Here is a 15,665-nt window from a genome sequence, read left to right on the forward strand (position 1 = left end):
TCAAGTTATACAGGAATATGCATTTTGGTGGGCTGGCATTGTACAGAAGCAATCGGAGCTCTCAGTTGTACAATGAAATAATTACTGCAATGGCTGTATTAGCATAGCTCAGTTCAGTAGGTCAGAGCTGTGCACCTACCACCTCTCAGAGAGGGATCAAAGGAAGGCAGTAAAACACACTGCCAGGAATCCTTCCGAGACATCCCACACCTCAGGCTCCCACACCCTGCCTCGGCTGCTCACAGCAGCTGGAGATAAGGGCTTGGTGTCTGCCTGCAATGAACTAGGTTCTTCTTAAAGGGCTAAGAACGGACCTGTATTTAGCAGGGCCATAATCAAGCAGGAGTTGGTATTACTGTTTATTTGCATGTATCAGCCTGAGTTACTTGCTTACAGGATTTGATATCAAGCTTCTGAAAAAACTGGGAAAAGAAGGCATGTGAAAGGAGGGGAAGCCATCAGATGTCTGTCATGGCCAGTGGGAACTTTTTTTTAGTCCTGCCAAAATGGTAAAAATATACTTTTAGTAAAAAGATAAAAGCTAAAATTCTCCTGTAACAACTTTCCTCCATGATCTGAAATATCACAAGGCTTATAAAGGGATGAAAGCTGAACAGTTTTACCAGTACAGCAGCAAAGCACAGTGTACATTTGTGGAATTCAGGATTTGATCATGATTTAGTCTATATGGAATGGGTTTGAAAGGTTCTGTACACAGTAAGAAACACCATTTACCAACAAATCTTTAATAATCAGTGAAGTGCTGCTGGGGGAAATTTTTTTCCTTTTTTTTTTTTTTTTTTAAGTCCAGGATTATGACATGGGTATCTTTGCAGAATTACACATATTACTGTTCTGAAGTCAGAAACCTTAATCTGTAGGGTTTTTTCCTCCTTGCATTAAGGCCAGTAAGCTAAATGAAGTGCTCTGTGCTGCATTGTGTCTTTTCATAGTTCCTGAACAGAAGCCAATTTAAATAGTTAAAATCCATTTACGGGTAATGTTCCTCACAAACACTGCACCACTGAGACTATTTGTCTTTCTGAACTTGTGCTAGTGCTCACTGCATTAGCAGTTTAATCAGATTTGTTAATGAATAATGTTTTGCTTGCAAAGTATATCTTACGTGCATTAAGCTCTTAATTGCGGAGTTGCCACAAGCCCTGGATGAAAGGCGGTGTGCACTGAAGGAGTTGGGGAATCCAGATCCCAGCTGGGTTCCTGCTCCCACTCACTCCTGCATGGAATTCCCTCTGGGTGGCCAACAGACCCTGGTGAGCCCCGTCTGCCTTGGCTGAGCTCTCAGGGTGCTCTGAGCACTGTCCTGCTTCCCTCTAGGCCTTGCTGGGGCTCAGGTAGCAAGGGCAGAAAAGGTGATCTTTCTGATATAAGGGGGGTTTTGGTGATTTTGTTTGGTTGGTTGAGGCTTCTTTTTTGGTAACTTGACACAGAGGAGTGTATGGGATGTTGACTCCTGAAAGTACTAATTTAACCCCATAGAGTAGTTTCTATATTGTTGATTACTGATGTGGTTTTCCCTGCTAATGCCTTTGCTCTAGGTTTGGAGTTTTACATTCTCTCTTTGGCTTAGCATTTTAAGAATTAACCAAAAAATTGAAGTTTGATGTAAGGCTTGGGCTGTTTTAACCTGTTTCTTAACGTCCAGTCCTTACTTTCATCCTAAAGTTTCATTCATGTCTTTTTCTTGAGTGGATTTAACTTACTAGTAAAATATATTCACAGTTGGTCATCACAATTCCACAAGCTGGGTAGTCTAATAAAGTGCAAGCTCGCTTCTACATTCTGACTAGTGATAAATCACAGTATTGTGCAGGAAACTTCTCACTTAATTGCGACGTGGAACGGTGGGGCAGAAGTAGGAAGTGAGGTTTTATTTCTCTTTGAAGTTAAACATTCCACTTCTCATTTTCTTATCAAGTTTTCAGTTTCATGTGCCTTTGAAATACAGCGATTATATGAAACGCTGCTTTGAACTATGTCATAGACAACTGTGTGCCAAATTTTTTTAAGGCCTGGAAGTACATATAAACATACGTTTTCACATAATATCTTGTTTTGTGGGGGTTTTTTTGGAATGCAAACAAGAATACTGAATCAGAGTTAGGCACTTGTTTAAGGGACATAATGAAATCTATAAATTATCAAGTAGGAAATCAGGTCCTGAATCTAGGTATTAGTGATCAATTCCTCAATTTGACTGGCAAAACACTTTTGTGATGTTTTTAGTCTATTCATTTTCCTCCATAGTGATTTCATTTTTTTTTCCAGGGAAGGCCAGTATAGTCTCAGGTTGGATTATCTCAAAGTGCCTTCCTTAAAGCATCTTTTCCAATACCGTGAATTGTAACTTTTATTGAGTCATTCTGAAATCTGTCCAGCTTCGAAGAAATGAGACAGACTTGCCTCACCATGCAGGGTGGTTTCGTAGCTGTGTCTGCTCCGTGCCCTCATTGCTGGGCTGTGCCCAGCAATTTGAGGAACCTCTGGCTGTGCCCACACAGGGCACAGCTGGGCTGAGCACGGGCAGCCTTGAGCTATCAAAAGCACCTGTAGCCTGTAAGCTGAGCTCGGTGTTCACTGTCCCTTCCCTCAGGTGACACCTGCGGTGCTCAGAGGTGAAGCAGTGCACATGTGGGGACCACTGATGAAAGCCCCCGCAGATCCCTGTTATCCCTGTCAGCAGCATCTTTCCCCTCAGCCCCACCCTTGGGTGCCTCTCGGCCACTGAGCACTTGGTGGGAGGCTCGGCTCACGGTGCTCGGCTCCCTGGATGTCATCAGCAGCTGCCTACACACATCCTCCTCCAGCTGCCTCGGGAGGCGGCGGCTCAGGTGAAAGGTGCTGCTGGCAGCTGGGGCTCCTGGCAGCAGCACAACTACTTATTTAGACAGGCTCTGTGTTAAATGTTCCTCTCTGCCTGCTTCGCTCACTCGCTCCTGCCCTTTCACAGCTGATACTGGGAATTGCTCTGCTCCAGTGGTGCTAATTCAGGAGTATGGTGCTGGCTTGCTGTCCTGGCTCTGGGAAGCTCTCTCCTAGGTTTTTTTCCTGTTAAAAAAAAAAAAAAAATCTCCTGCTGTGGTTACACAGGTCTGGGCTAGCTGGTTGCACGGCAGGTTGGGGAGCTGGGGGCTCTCCTCCCACGGGGCTCCAGCAGCAGTTACTGCGGCCGGCCGGAGCGGCCACCGCCGTGTCCCCCGGGCAGGGGTGGCGAGGGGCCACCGCCGTGTCCCCCGGGCAGGGGTGGCGAGGGGCCACCGCCGTGTCCCCCGGGCACAGCGGAGCGCCGCCGGGCTGGGGCCACCCTGGGCTGATGCACCAGCACCGCCCCGAGCGGGGCGAAGCACGGCGGACGTCACCGCTACCGACGGCTCTCCCGCCAGGCTCCAGTTCCTTCCTGGCTTTATTTATGCCTTGTGGTGAGCAGCAGCTGAATGCGCCGTTTTATCCCCAGCAGGACAGGGCACACCCAGTGAGGAGAAGCAGAAAGTTCATCGCGGCTCCAGCCAAGCTGGGAGTCTCTGCGGGGTCACCGTCGGTAGGAGCGACTGGGGCGCATTTGGCTGGGGAAATAGGACGAGGAGAACTTAAGGAAGGAGGCAGAGCCAAACGTGTCAGCTCTATCCAAAGCAGAGCTAGGTAAACCTGTTTTCTGTTGGGTTATACCAGCTGCTTGAGCCTCTGTTTCCTAGAGTGAAGGCAAAAAGAAACCAGACTGTGACTGAAAACCTCAACTTACATGTTTGCTGCTCTGCCCACTGTATTTTGGCAGTCAGAAAGATTAAAATTTTTTATATTGATCTATATGTGACTGATTGCTTTCCTTGTGTATACTTCTGTGGTGCTTATGTATGGGCGGCACACCCCGGCATATCCCACTGATTCTGAAGCGTGTCCTTCTGCTTTGGGATTTCCGTGCAAGTTTATCTGACTGCTCTTTGCAATCACTGTAAGGTTTTTATTTAGCATCTAACTCTTGAAATTCTATTTCTCTCTGCCCAATACACCGTGTACTTAGGGGGCTGCTGAGCTCCCCATGCTACAAGCATTGTCACCACTTGCCCTTCAACTGATTCCTCAGCAAACCCTGTGGCAGAGAAGAGTATTTCAAAATGTTGCTAATCTGACACCATTTTTCTGCAAGCTTCCCTCATAAATCCAGCAGACTTGGGGGAAGTAGTTGCTCCATCTTTGGCTCAAGATAACTTCTGTCACCATGTAATGTTTTATAAATACTCTAGAGGCAGATTTTTCAGGAGAGAAGACACACTACCTATTAAGTGCGTGAGCAGTCAGCTGCGGCTGATTTTACTCCAGTGTTTGGAAACTTCTGAAGTTTTACTTCAGAAGAACCCGGATTTCATCCTTTTGGTAGACACAGGATGATCTCAGTAGTTCTGTGTGATTATCAGCCCAGTCATATGTACACCAAAATTATTTCATTTCGTAGTCATATTCCTGCTTGCAACCAGATACCTCACACCTAATATGCTTTGGGTAGCTCTGGTATCTTTTTATGTACAGTCCTATTTCCTTTCTGGACACAGCACTGAAATATGACCAAGTGCCAAGCCATGGTGCCAAGGTATAAAGTGCATATGAAGAGCAGACTAGCTCATCAGCACAGCAGCTGTGCCATAGCCAGGGCTTTGTGTACAAGGTTACATTTTTGTGTGAACTGAACTATGCTATGAACATGAGAGAGAAAAATCCCAAGTCAATGAGAATACTGTTACATAAAGGCATATTTATTTCTTTGGCCTAAGAAAATGTTGTGACTAAAACATAGAAGGAGATCAAAGAGGCTAAAAAAAAACCCTAAGTAACGCTAATAAGTGGTGAGTCCAGCTTCTCTCTTATAAACTGGTCAAATGTGCCAGAGCAAGTTCTTAAACCCTTCAGTGATCACAACTGGAACAATGCTGCAGAGCACAGAGGAGGGGAGGCTGTTCTTGGCTGGGTCTTGGCTAACACTGACAAGTCAGCTAAGGGTGTAGCTGTGGCTGAACCACTGAGCAGCAGTGAATTCAGTGAGTGGGGCTGTACTTTGTTTGAAAATGAAGCTTCTTCTCATTAAGAACATGTTGAAATATCTGAGGAAAACTGATTTTTAGAACACTTTAGGAAATGGGTAAATTAGGTCTGACAGGATAGTGATATGTAAAACAATGAATCTAAGACAAAAGGTGCATCGGGGAATTCTCAAGACATCTTTCATAATAACAAAGCCAAAAGCCATGCAAGATATGGAAAGATAATTTTCTTTCCAGATACAGTTTTTTTTTTTTCCTAGTTTTCTGGCATGTTGTTCCTAGTCAGAAGCCTGGGAGTCTCTCCTCTATTGGCCTGCAATGATGGGTCTTGGTTGCACAAGACATCACCAGTGAGTAAAGTTATTCAGACTTCATACTCACAAAGTATTGTTTTTCTACCTGTGTGAGAAATAAAATATTGAGACTTTACTAGCATTCAAGAAAGGACAATTAAATGTTCAGAAACAGGTCATGAGCTTATCTACACTGATGTTAACTAGGATAAAAATCTTAAGAGATTTAAATGCTTATGATTCACAGCATATGTAAGTACTGACTGATGAGACTTAAGGAAGTATTTCCCTCTAGGGCAGGCTTTTCCATAATCAACCATTACTTCCCCTGGTCCATGATACCAGACTCCAGGGACAGCGAGTGTGACTGAGGATGGCAGCTCCCATCTTCCTGCAAGGTATTGGCTGTGGCCAGCAATCCCTGTTCTCTTGGAGCTGTGCCTACTGCAAATGTACAGCCCATTTGGGGGTTTCACAAAGGCAATATGGGGATCCCACTTACTTGTTTTTCACCATTTTAAGCTCCTTCCCAGGTGACCTTCTTAAAAACACTTCCAAAATTACTGTGGATTGATTGATCTGATGTTAGACCCAACTAGCCAGTGACTGGTGCAGCAAGGAGTGTTCTCATACATGTGTGTTACTATTGAAGACTGGGCTATGCAGAGTATAATTTCAAGACAAGATTGCAGTTAGCCTGGAAAAAATTGAAAAATTACTTCATGCTCTACTTTGGGCAGAGTCTTGCTTCTGTAGTTACCACCTGCCTTACTTCAAGACCTGCAGAAACTGTGAGTAGGACTGGCAGGAAGGCAGGTGTGACTTTGAACAAGTATGGTCCTGTTAGATCAGCAGTGAAACCTGTCGTGTCCTGCCACCACAGACAGAGGTCCTGTCAGGCTGCTGCTTCTACGCTGTGAAAATAATGTATGGATGTGTTTGTAGGAAAAGAGAGGGTTGTCTGATGTGCACAATTTGGGGATCAGCAGCTGGGCTGGGTGCCTGTGTCTTGCACATCTAAGGGGAAGCTTTATATGCTGAGTGGAACAGCTCAACATCCACCACATCAGTGCTGTGATCTTTAACAAGTCTCCTGTACCATGAAGGCACTAAAAATTGAAATCTACTCCCTGTTCTGTTGACAGCTCTTTATGATCCTCTCACTGGAAATACTGAAGTCTGCAGTTAAAACGGAAATATATTTAAGAAGTGTACTTTTGTCTGTGTTTGCCTTGGCTAGAGGCTGAAGTGAGTACAGTATGCAAGTGTGGTGCAATAAAAGAGGCTTCAAGACAGAAAAGAGTATGAGATGTGTATGTTATAGATGTAAATATCACTAGCAGAGCTGTGCTGCAGAATAAATTGAAAGGTTTATAATGGGTTTCTGTCAAGAGGTTGCATAATGGTTAGGAAGGCAATATGTGGTTCAAGTCTAGAAATGGCAGCAGATGGAAAAGTATTGATTTATATTAGTGACAGTAGAAAAATAAAGGAAATAATTGAGCTACAACAGCTAGTTTCATGCTAAAAGAACAGTTTTCACATTCCAGTTGTCTGCTGCTGCTGGGTGTCACGGTGACTCCAGGAGAGATGCCTGTATTTCAACCACTGACTGGCATGTTTGAGGGCCTAATAATTTAATAGCTATCAACACTGAATTTAATGGCATTATTTTGTATTCTGCTAGTGCTACTGGAAGCAGAATTTTGTCTTGATAGGAAACAAGGCAATCTTTATTTCTACCAGCTTCTATGCTCTCCACAACTGTGCTCAGCACTAGAGAATGGGGAAGATATCAAAGATGCAACTATAGCCTCCTGTATGCTGATCAATCTATGCTGACAGACTCGGGATGACTTAAAAAATGATCACAAGATCACTCCATTCTCCACTACTGGAATGGAGGTTACATGAAATGGAAGATCACTGGAGCAAAGCGTCCCAAATACCCCTTTGTTCCCAGTTAAAATCCCTAATGAGATTGGAAAGGCACAGAAATCACTTCCACTTGGCTTTATCCCTGTAGTGAGGCAGGGTTTTATTCTGGTCACATAAAGCAAAATCTCTTCCTCTGTGCCACTTATACAGGATCTGGAATTTTAACTTGGGATTTGTTATTCACCTGTATGGGGACTGCATCTAGACTGAATGGTTTAGGAGAGTTCCAGTGGGTCCAAGATCCCCAGGCATGCAAATCAGTTCCCTGGTGCCCAGGCAGCCAGGCTCCTTCCCAGGAAATCAGGAGGCATAGCTGTGGGCTGCTGGATCTCCCTTGACAGGGGCTAGCAACACAGCTGAAGCAGCAATCTGAAATGAGAATTTGCTCCTGTATCTTCCAGCCGAGCTTTGGCCTGTGGTATAAGTGTGGGCAAACCTCTCAGCTGCAGAGCTGCATGGAAAGGGACTCCTGCTCTCTCTGCTCCTGTTCTCTCCCTTCATCTCTCATGTCTTTTCTGAGCAGAAGTGCTGATCTGAAGCAAGCTGTGTTCCAGCTGAGTCTTGTCTCCCACAGGGTACTTGTGTTCCCTGTTCTTGGAGTTTCAGGAGTGACAGAATTCCTGAATGTGATTTCTCTTGTGAGTGTAGCTGCATGGAGAGGTGTGCCTGAATGTAGGTCTTCATGTAATTTAGCCCTGGAACAATAAAAATTCTATAAATTAGGATTAGTTCTTTAAATCTGAGCCAAAAATTATACAGGGGTCCACTAAGGCTGTGAACTGTGTTGTGCAAAACTCTGTATTTTCATCAGCCTCCTTTGCACACTTAACCCACAAGGTACAGAATTTGCACTGTGGTGAGGCAGCTTTCTGGCAGAGGTGGCCACAAGTCCACATTGACAGAGCAAGGCTTGAAGGACCTTGTTCATATTCCTTTGGAAAGACGAGGTGTGCCCAGTTCTGGGGGTGCTACTGACAGAGGTGCAGCTGACACCTCCTGCCATCTTTCACTGGTCCATCTGCCCCAGTAAGTGACAATGCAGAGCAACAAAGATGACTAGGATTTCTGGAGGGACCTAGGCTTCTTCCTAAAGGACTACTAATATTGGCTGCTGCAGGAGCAGATGGGATTTGCAGGAACCCCAAGCTCCATCTGTTCACAATAGACGTGATGAGCCCAAGATCCAGGGCACAGCTGAACGTGATGGCCAGCCCAACACTGTCAGATGGAGGTGAGGAACAAGTGGGTCAGAGCAGCAAGATTAGAAAACAAGCAGTAAAGGCTTCTTTCACTAGAAAATGGCAGAAAACACTTTTCACCACTGTTGAAATTTACCTATGGTAGAACCAAAAGTCCAGCAAGGCCACCTCCTAAATACGCTGGCTGTCCTTTGAAAGCCTTATTTTCCCTTCTAAGCTGCCCATGGTTGTGGCTGCACTGAAGGAGCCAGAGCTAACTGCAGCGTGCAACCTTTTACTTAGTGGGTGGAGCTGGCCCAGCAGCATTTGTAACCTCAGAAGCTTGAATAACCCAGTTTCTAAAATCATCGTACTCGCCAGCCTATGCAAAGAACATATAATTAGAGCAGCCTTGACTATTTCTGTTGAAATAGCTCTTGCAGCTTCTTGTTAGTTCTGATAGCAGGAATGTTGCTGCTTCTGCACTAATTGCTGTAACAATCTTCCGAGGGCTCAGTCCTGCAGTCAGTACGTACCATTCCTGCTGAGCATGCTGCTCTTAAAACCAAGGGACTGTCAGCCCTGGCAGAGCAGGGAGCAGTGCTGGCTGAGGTTCTGCAAGTTTTCTTGCATAAAAGGAAAAGACATTATTACTTGTTATTGATACAGTTCTTCAGTGTAATCCGTTCAGCTAAACTCCAGTGTAATTTGCTCTGCTTCCATCAGGCTCTCCTCAGCTAACTTCTGTCAATGTCCATGAGCTCAGCTGTGATTCTCAGGAACAGTCTCTCTCTGCTGCAAAAAACTGAGCCCCCTTGGGTAAATGATGAGCTCATCTACGACAGCATCCCTTGCTGATTAACTTGTTACTTCATATGGGGAGAAGATGCTAAAGCTACCTTAGCTCTCTTTTACCTGTGACATGTTTACCATTCTCCACGATGGAAAAGCTTACTCCTTGCTTTGGCTGTGGTTCTCAGTTACCACCTGATATTTCCACATCTGGAGTACGAGGGCACAATTTGCCTCTCCACAGCATGAGCTCCTAGAACTACTCACCTCAGATGAAGTGGACTTGTTTGAGATTGCTGCAGCTGACAAAACTATAGCTGTGCATGCACAGAAGACCAAATCAACTCTGTATCCTGAAATGCCTGGGATCATCAGAACTTTGCACCAAAAAGCAAAGCTTCCTTTTGAAATCCTTGGCCAGTGTTGGTGAGGTCAGGCTAAAGCATTAGCAGACCACAATCTTGCCCATGTAACATAGGTTAGAGTGGTGTATTTGAAATACTTTAACACAAATTTATCAGTCACTGCCTCTGGGGCATTTGCCTGATATGTTGCAATCATCTGGATATTTTAGCAGAGTTTCAATAGACTTGCGTCAAAATCATTTTGCCATCATCTTGACATAGTAATGTAGTCTCCAGTGACTGCAGTGACATTATTTTGCCATCATCCTGATATCATCTATAACAGCATTGTGGTCCCCATGCTCTGGCATTGCTGAGTGCTTTGCCTCATTATACTATTTTCACAAGCTTGCTCTGAAATTAGTGCAAAATAGCTGTGGTTTTCATAGCACGTTACATGCATGGGGGAGTTCCCTAAAATCAGAAAAGATATTTCAAGTATACTGATCTGCTATTTTAAGAACACTCCAGATTTTTAACATTTTTCCTTTAAATGACCAAAATGTTTAATTCATACAAAACTGCCAGAAAAAATGTTCACTTAGGAGGTAAATGATGTTTTACTCAGAGTTTGGCAGGAGTACTGAAAACTGGTTCCAAATTATGCTTTGTTAAACTCTCCATCATTAAAAGCAACATAAACTTAATCTTTTTGGGGTGTACACTGGAGGAAACATTGCTTATTGCAGCCTGAAATAGCTTCAGTATCCTTATGTTTATGATCCAGTGACTCCTATGTTTGGGATGCAGCTTATTTTGAACAAACTCAGTCCTTTACAGTATCATTGTAAGTCTTGATCACAAACATATCCCAGATATCTTCACATGCACAGATAATTTCAGAAATTTAGAGTATTGCTGAATTGTCTTGGATAGGGAAAGACTTTTGTCTGGGCTTAGCCTGGCCACATTTAGCTAAAGCCATCTTAAACTTGGCCATTTTCTGAGCATAAGACAAACAGTTTCTCCGGTGGGATTGTTCATGTGAACATTAAGTACACACATAAGTATTTGGAGAATCCAAGAGTGCAAAAGACAGATGTAAAGATTCTCACTGACTTTAGTGGCTTTAAAATCGCTTCAGTAGCTTTACACCAGGTCCTTAGAGAGCTTCTACTTCTCATATTTGTAGAAACAGGAGGAAAATTTAAGCTTGGTGCATCAGTCAGTGCACAGTGGTGATCCTCTTGCAATCCTCTAAGTACTGGAGTTTGAAACTTAAGTATGGAAAATGCTGTCTGTGGCGTTTCAGCTCTCTGTAAGCACCAGGAATGCTTTCAACAGGGATATAACACTGATGTCACTGGAGACCTAGGTGACACAGGACTTGATGCTAAGTAGCAGTTCATATTTTGCAAGCTTTTGTAAATTGCTGTAGGGTCCCTGCTTCTTAACACCCTGCCTTGGTATTCTCATATCTCTATTCTATGCGTCTCTTTTTCACCTTTTTAGTTAATCACATTTTCCAAAGAGAACAGCAGTAAAAAGTAGATACACAGTGAAGGCATTAATCCTTTTTTTCATGCCCTCATAGGAGGCCCCCAGATTATAAACAAATTTTTTTAAAAATAAGTTTAATTATTTCTTAATCGGGGAGAAATAGCCAGGGTTTCTTTTTTTGCCATTGATATAACCCATTTCAAAAGTACACACGTAGAAGGAGTTTTAAAGTTTCAGCTTTTAAAGTCTGTTGTCTCACATTCCAGTACTGATCCTTGCAGTATTGTCTCTTGGTTGGCTGCCCTTTCATTTCTCTTCAATTACAGCTCCCTCAAAAGCTGTATAGAAAAAGATGCAAAAGAATAACACAGGCCATTATTCTGGGCTTTCAGTGGTGATAGACTCCACTATAGCAGACATTCAAATAATGACTGAACTATCACTCCCTCAGAAGCTGTTCTAAGAAAACACCACCAACAAAATTCATAGGGTTAGTTAATGTTGAATTGTGACAAGTTATGGGATGATATGGAATCACTTTTTGTTCAAACCCAGAATTACCTCATGGTTCTGTTAGCTATATTAAATCTTCATTAGTCCAAAAACGAGACTGAAATCAGGCCATTCATACACTGACATCTGCTGAGCTTGCAGATGAATAAAACTTTGTGCTTCTTCCCTACATTCAGTGGGTTGGCAAACAAATAATTATTTTCTGTTTCTATTTTGTTCATACAAAGCCACCAAATCATGGTGCAAATACATGCAATAGTAAATCTCCCATTGTCTCTAACAGGAGCAATGTCTGAGTCCATCTATATGCAAGTTGTAAAGTCTGTCCTGAAAAAAAGCTGCCTGGTAACCCTGTGAGTATGCCAGCAATCATAAATGTGGTCTATTTTACAGGGCATGCTGGAAAACTACTTGCACTAGAGAAAAAGTTCCTGACAGCAGCAGCCGCTGTCCCTGAGATGGGAAAGCAGGCACGTCCATTAGCGATTCCTTTGTCAGTAGGAGCAGCTTATCTTCATAATGCAGCCAGGGGAAGGCTGAATTACTATCAGGAAAACAGACAAGTAGCTGCTACTATGAGCTGAGTGGGAGAGGAAACAGAATGGGGGACCACGTCGGTGGGACTCTGCTGAAGGGAGTGAGAGGGGAGTTAGATAAAGTGAAAATAGGGTCAGTGTCAAAACGTTTAATTAAGAGGCAGCAGCCGCAGAGCAAGCAGGGACAGGAGATCAGAGGAGGTAAAGGAATGGTGGGGAAAAGTAACAAAACTAAAAAGCTGAAGGATTGTCTTCTAATTCTCTGGGGTTTTTTTCCCGAGGACAAACATTGCTTCTGGAAAAGAATCTTCACCTCTCTTACCCTGGTAGGATGTGCAGGAATAAAGTCTGAGAGGGTTTCATTGACCCTCAGCAAAGAGGGGGGAGACCCTGGAGAAAGGGACACTGCTGCCAGAGGGGAGGAGATGCTGTGTGAAGAGCACCTGTTCCATTTCTGTGTAGGTGAAAATTACTAAATGGTCATATCAGGAGCAGGCAGGTAGAAAGCCCCTGCACCCCAAAGACAGGGAGGGAATGGCTTTTGTGAGCCCATGTGCTGAGGCTGGTGGGATGAGGTGTGTGAGGAAGAGCTTAATCTGAAAGAAAAAGGGGTTTTTTTCTCTGGGTGCCCACAGGCTAAAGCCCAGCACAGTGTTTAAAATGCTTCTGCCAGGCTCTGCTTGCATCTTTCATTTTAGAACAATGAATATAGCTATTCCTAATTTATAGTAGGATGCTCAGAGCTGGCAGATCACCAGTGTTGTTTCTTCTCTCCTTGGATTAACCCAGTGTTCTCCGCATTTCCCTGAGCTGCTGCCACCATGGTTGTTGTTTTGAATCCTGCAGCACCAGCTCAGTCAATCAATCACCACAATTAGCGGTGGTATTGAGATACAAAATAACATGGAGAAAAACTCACTCTGTAACCCAGGAAAGGGCTGGGTGGCACTGTGAAATCAAGAGCAGACACATCCTGCCAGTGGCTACATCATCTCCTCATTCCCTGCTCTGTTTGTGTGTCTGTGTGTGTGTGAGTGTATGCACATGTGTTGTGGCTTTTGTCCTTCCTCCTACAAGTTTGAGAAACTTGGCCCAATATGCCAGAAAAACCTACTAAAACGGTGAAATATACAATGAATCCTCTTTATGCCTCAAATCTAGTCCAGGCTAAGCAGAATGGGGGAAGAAATTGTGGTTAAATAATTAGTTTTATGTATTCTTAATTCATACTTTATTAGCATGTAACTAAGTGTTGTTAACTGAGTGAAATATGTTGTGTAACAGATGACACCTCCTTTACTACTGACACCCTAAGATAGAGATCAGTGTTTATACAGGAGGGGAATGCAAGAATTCTTGTACACTTGGCGTTTTCAACCAGCAGACAAACTCTACCTTCTGATTCCCCCAATTCAGTTATCATTTTAGTGATGTCATCCCATGCTATGTAAGTTCAGAGGAACTAACTTCCTCATTTTCTGGGAGCTGTGACTTTCTTACAGCACCGTGATTTCAGTGGGCAGACATAGAGTGACATTTGTCTGGAACTGCTGTGGGTGATAGGAACATGAATATTTTTGTGACTGTGAACTTAGATCGATATTCCGGTTACCATTTTAATGGAAAGATGGCTGTGTGTCATTCAGAGCATTCTACACATGGCTAGGCCTGGATTTAAATGCATTTGTTGTAGGGATAGATTCTTGGCTAGAGGCCAATGATCTAACATCTTCACTCTGGCTGTGCCTCACCCACAGGTTGCTGTGCAGATGCTCCTGAGCAGGGCAGGAGGTGCAGTTCTGCTAGGTGAGACTGTAACTTGGGCTTCAGCATTTCTGGGGTTTAAGGACAACGTTCAGTACTTTGTTTCCCTCTGAAATTAATTCTTAGCTAGAGCATGGAGTGCAGGCTATGTTTTCAGCAGTTCAGTTTTCTCTGGAAACGTGGAGCAGAACTGTGCATTGAGTAAAGACCCTCTGTGTCCTTCAGCAGCACTTCCAGGCTGAGTGCTGCTGCAGGTGTGAACAGTGGATGGTAAAAACTTGGGCAGTTGTGCTTGCACCTTGGCAGGGGGAAGGCTGCCAGCTGAGCTCCTGGTTCAGTGAAGTGCTGAAAAGTCAGTTCAGGTACAGAGGTGCCTGCAGGAGGGATCACCTCTCTGCTGGAGCTGAAGCACTGGCTGACGCACCTGCTGAGCCTCTGACGCCGAGAGAGGGCTGGGGTTGCTGTGATGTGCCATTCCAGCATCCATGGCTGCCATTTCCCTAGAGTGAATTATCCTTTCAAAGTGGGGGAACAGTAGCCCTCGTAAAGGGATGACCTCTAAAAACCCACTTCCAAGTCCTCCACAACTTTAAAAGCATAATTTCTGACAAGTGTACATCTTGCATACTCTTGAAACCTTGCAAGGAGGGAGGCTCTGCGACCTCCCCAGGCGATCTTTTCCAGTGCTTAACTAGCCATATTATTACCAAGTGTTTCCTAATGTTTAACCTAAATTTCCTGTGCTCCTGTTTAACCCAGTACTTCTTATCCTATCCACACTGGATAAGGAAGACTGCTTATTCCTTTCCTTTTTTAAGTGCATATGTGTATATTACATATGTAGTCTTCCTTAGCCTTTTCTGCAGACTATATGAGAGCATTCCTTCCAGTTCTTCTTGCAGCTTGTGTTTGCTGGGCCTCTGGCTGCTCTCAGTGCTCTCTGCTGGATCTTTTCTGTTTGGTATCTTCTTTGAAGCTGAAAGGAGTTGCCCCAAACTGCCTGCACTGTTCCGACTGTGAAAAATCGCATTGTAATCTAAGCAAACATCCTGAGACTGTGCAGCTCTTCTCACTTTTGCTGTCTGCAGAAACTAAGTCATTCTGATCTAACACACAAGACTGCAGTAGAAGTATTTCACAGAAGCAAATGCAGGGCAGATGCCTACAGAAATGTACTTAACATACTTCCAGTTTGAGAGAGAATTTTGTAGGTGGAGGGAGACTGTATTTTTCCTAGCTCACTTATGACCAGGAGGAAGCTGATCCTGGAAAGCTTTAATAAAGTTGAGATTTATCTGTTGCTTCTCCTCTATTCCCACTGAAGGAAATTAAATTGGTTTAACAAATCTGTGTTTTTGACAAAGCCATGCTAGCTGTTACTCATCTCCTTGTTATTTCCTGAGCGGTTACAAATAATGTGATTGTTTCCGTGTTTTTTCCAAAAACTGACCTTCACTCACTGCTCTTTAATTCCCCATTACAATCTTTTCCCTCCCTGTAAGGAAACACACTGTCTGCTATTTTTGTGTCTTCTGGATATTCACCCATATCCCCTAAGATCCTCAAGAAAACCACTCATGGCCCTGAGATTGCTTCAGATAGTCCAGTAGGATACTTTAAGATGAATGGTATCTGACCCAGCCAATTTGAAAGATCTGATTTATCTAAGCACTATTTAATCTGTTCTTTCCCTGATCTCACTTGTGATTCTACCTCTTTGTCACTATTGCTGTTTCCTGCCTAGCCTCATTTG

General features: G+C 43.8%; 1 protein-coding gene and 1 long non-coding RNA gene across 5 annotated transcripts in view; both read left to right on the plus strand.

The window, feature by feature from the left end:
- The window catches only part of MAMLD1 (mastermind like domain containing 1), a 245,677-nt gene that overhangs the window by 133,499 nt on the left and 96,513 nt on the right, over positions 1-15,665 (plus strand). The window lies entirely within an intron of this gene.
- LOC146437391 (uncharacterized) lies at positions 3,275-7,877 on the plus strand. Of its 2 annotated transcripts, none has more exons than XR_014852333.1 (3): positions 3,275-3,660; positions 5,643-5,745; positions 6,493-7,877. It is a non-coding gene; the product is annotated as an uncharacterized LOC146437391 (long non-coding RNA). The 2 variants fall into 2 exon arrangements; XR_014852332.1 differs by lacking the exon at positions 6,493-7,877 and adding an exon at positions 5,870-6,469.

Source organism: Lichenostomus cassidix, chromosome 4A (genome assembly GCF_008360975.1).
Source record: "Lichenostomus cassidix isolate B80296 chromosome 4A, HeHo_3.0, whole genome shotgun sequence".
Classification (NCBI taxonomy): Eukaryota; Metazoa; Chordata; class Aves; order Passeriformes; family Meliphagidae; genus Lichenostomus; species Lichenostomus cassidix.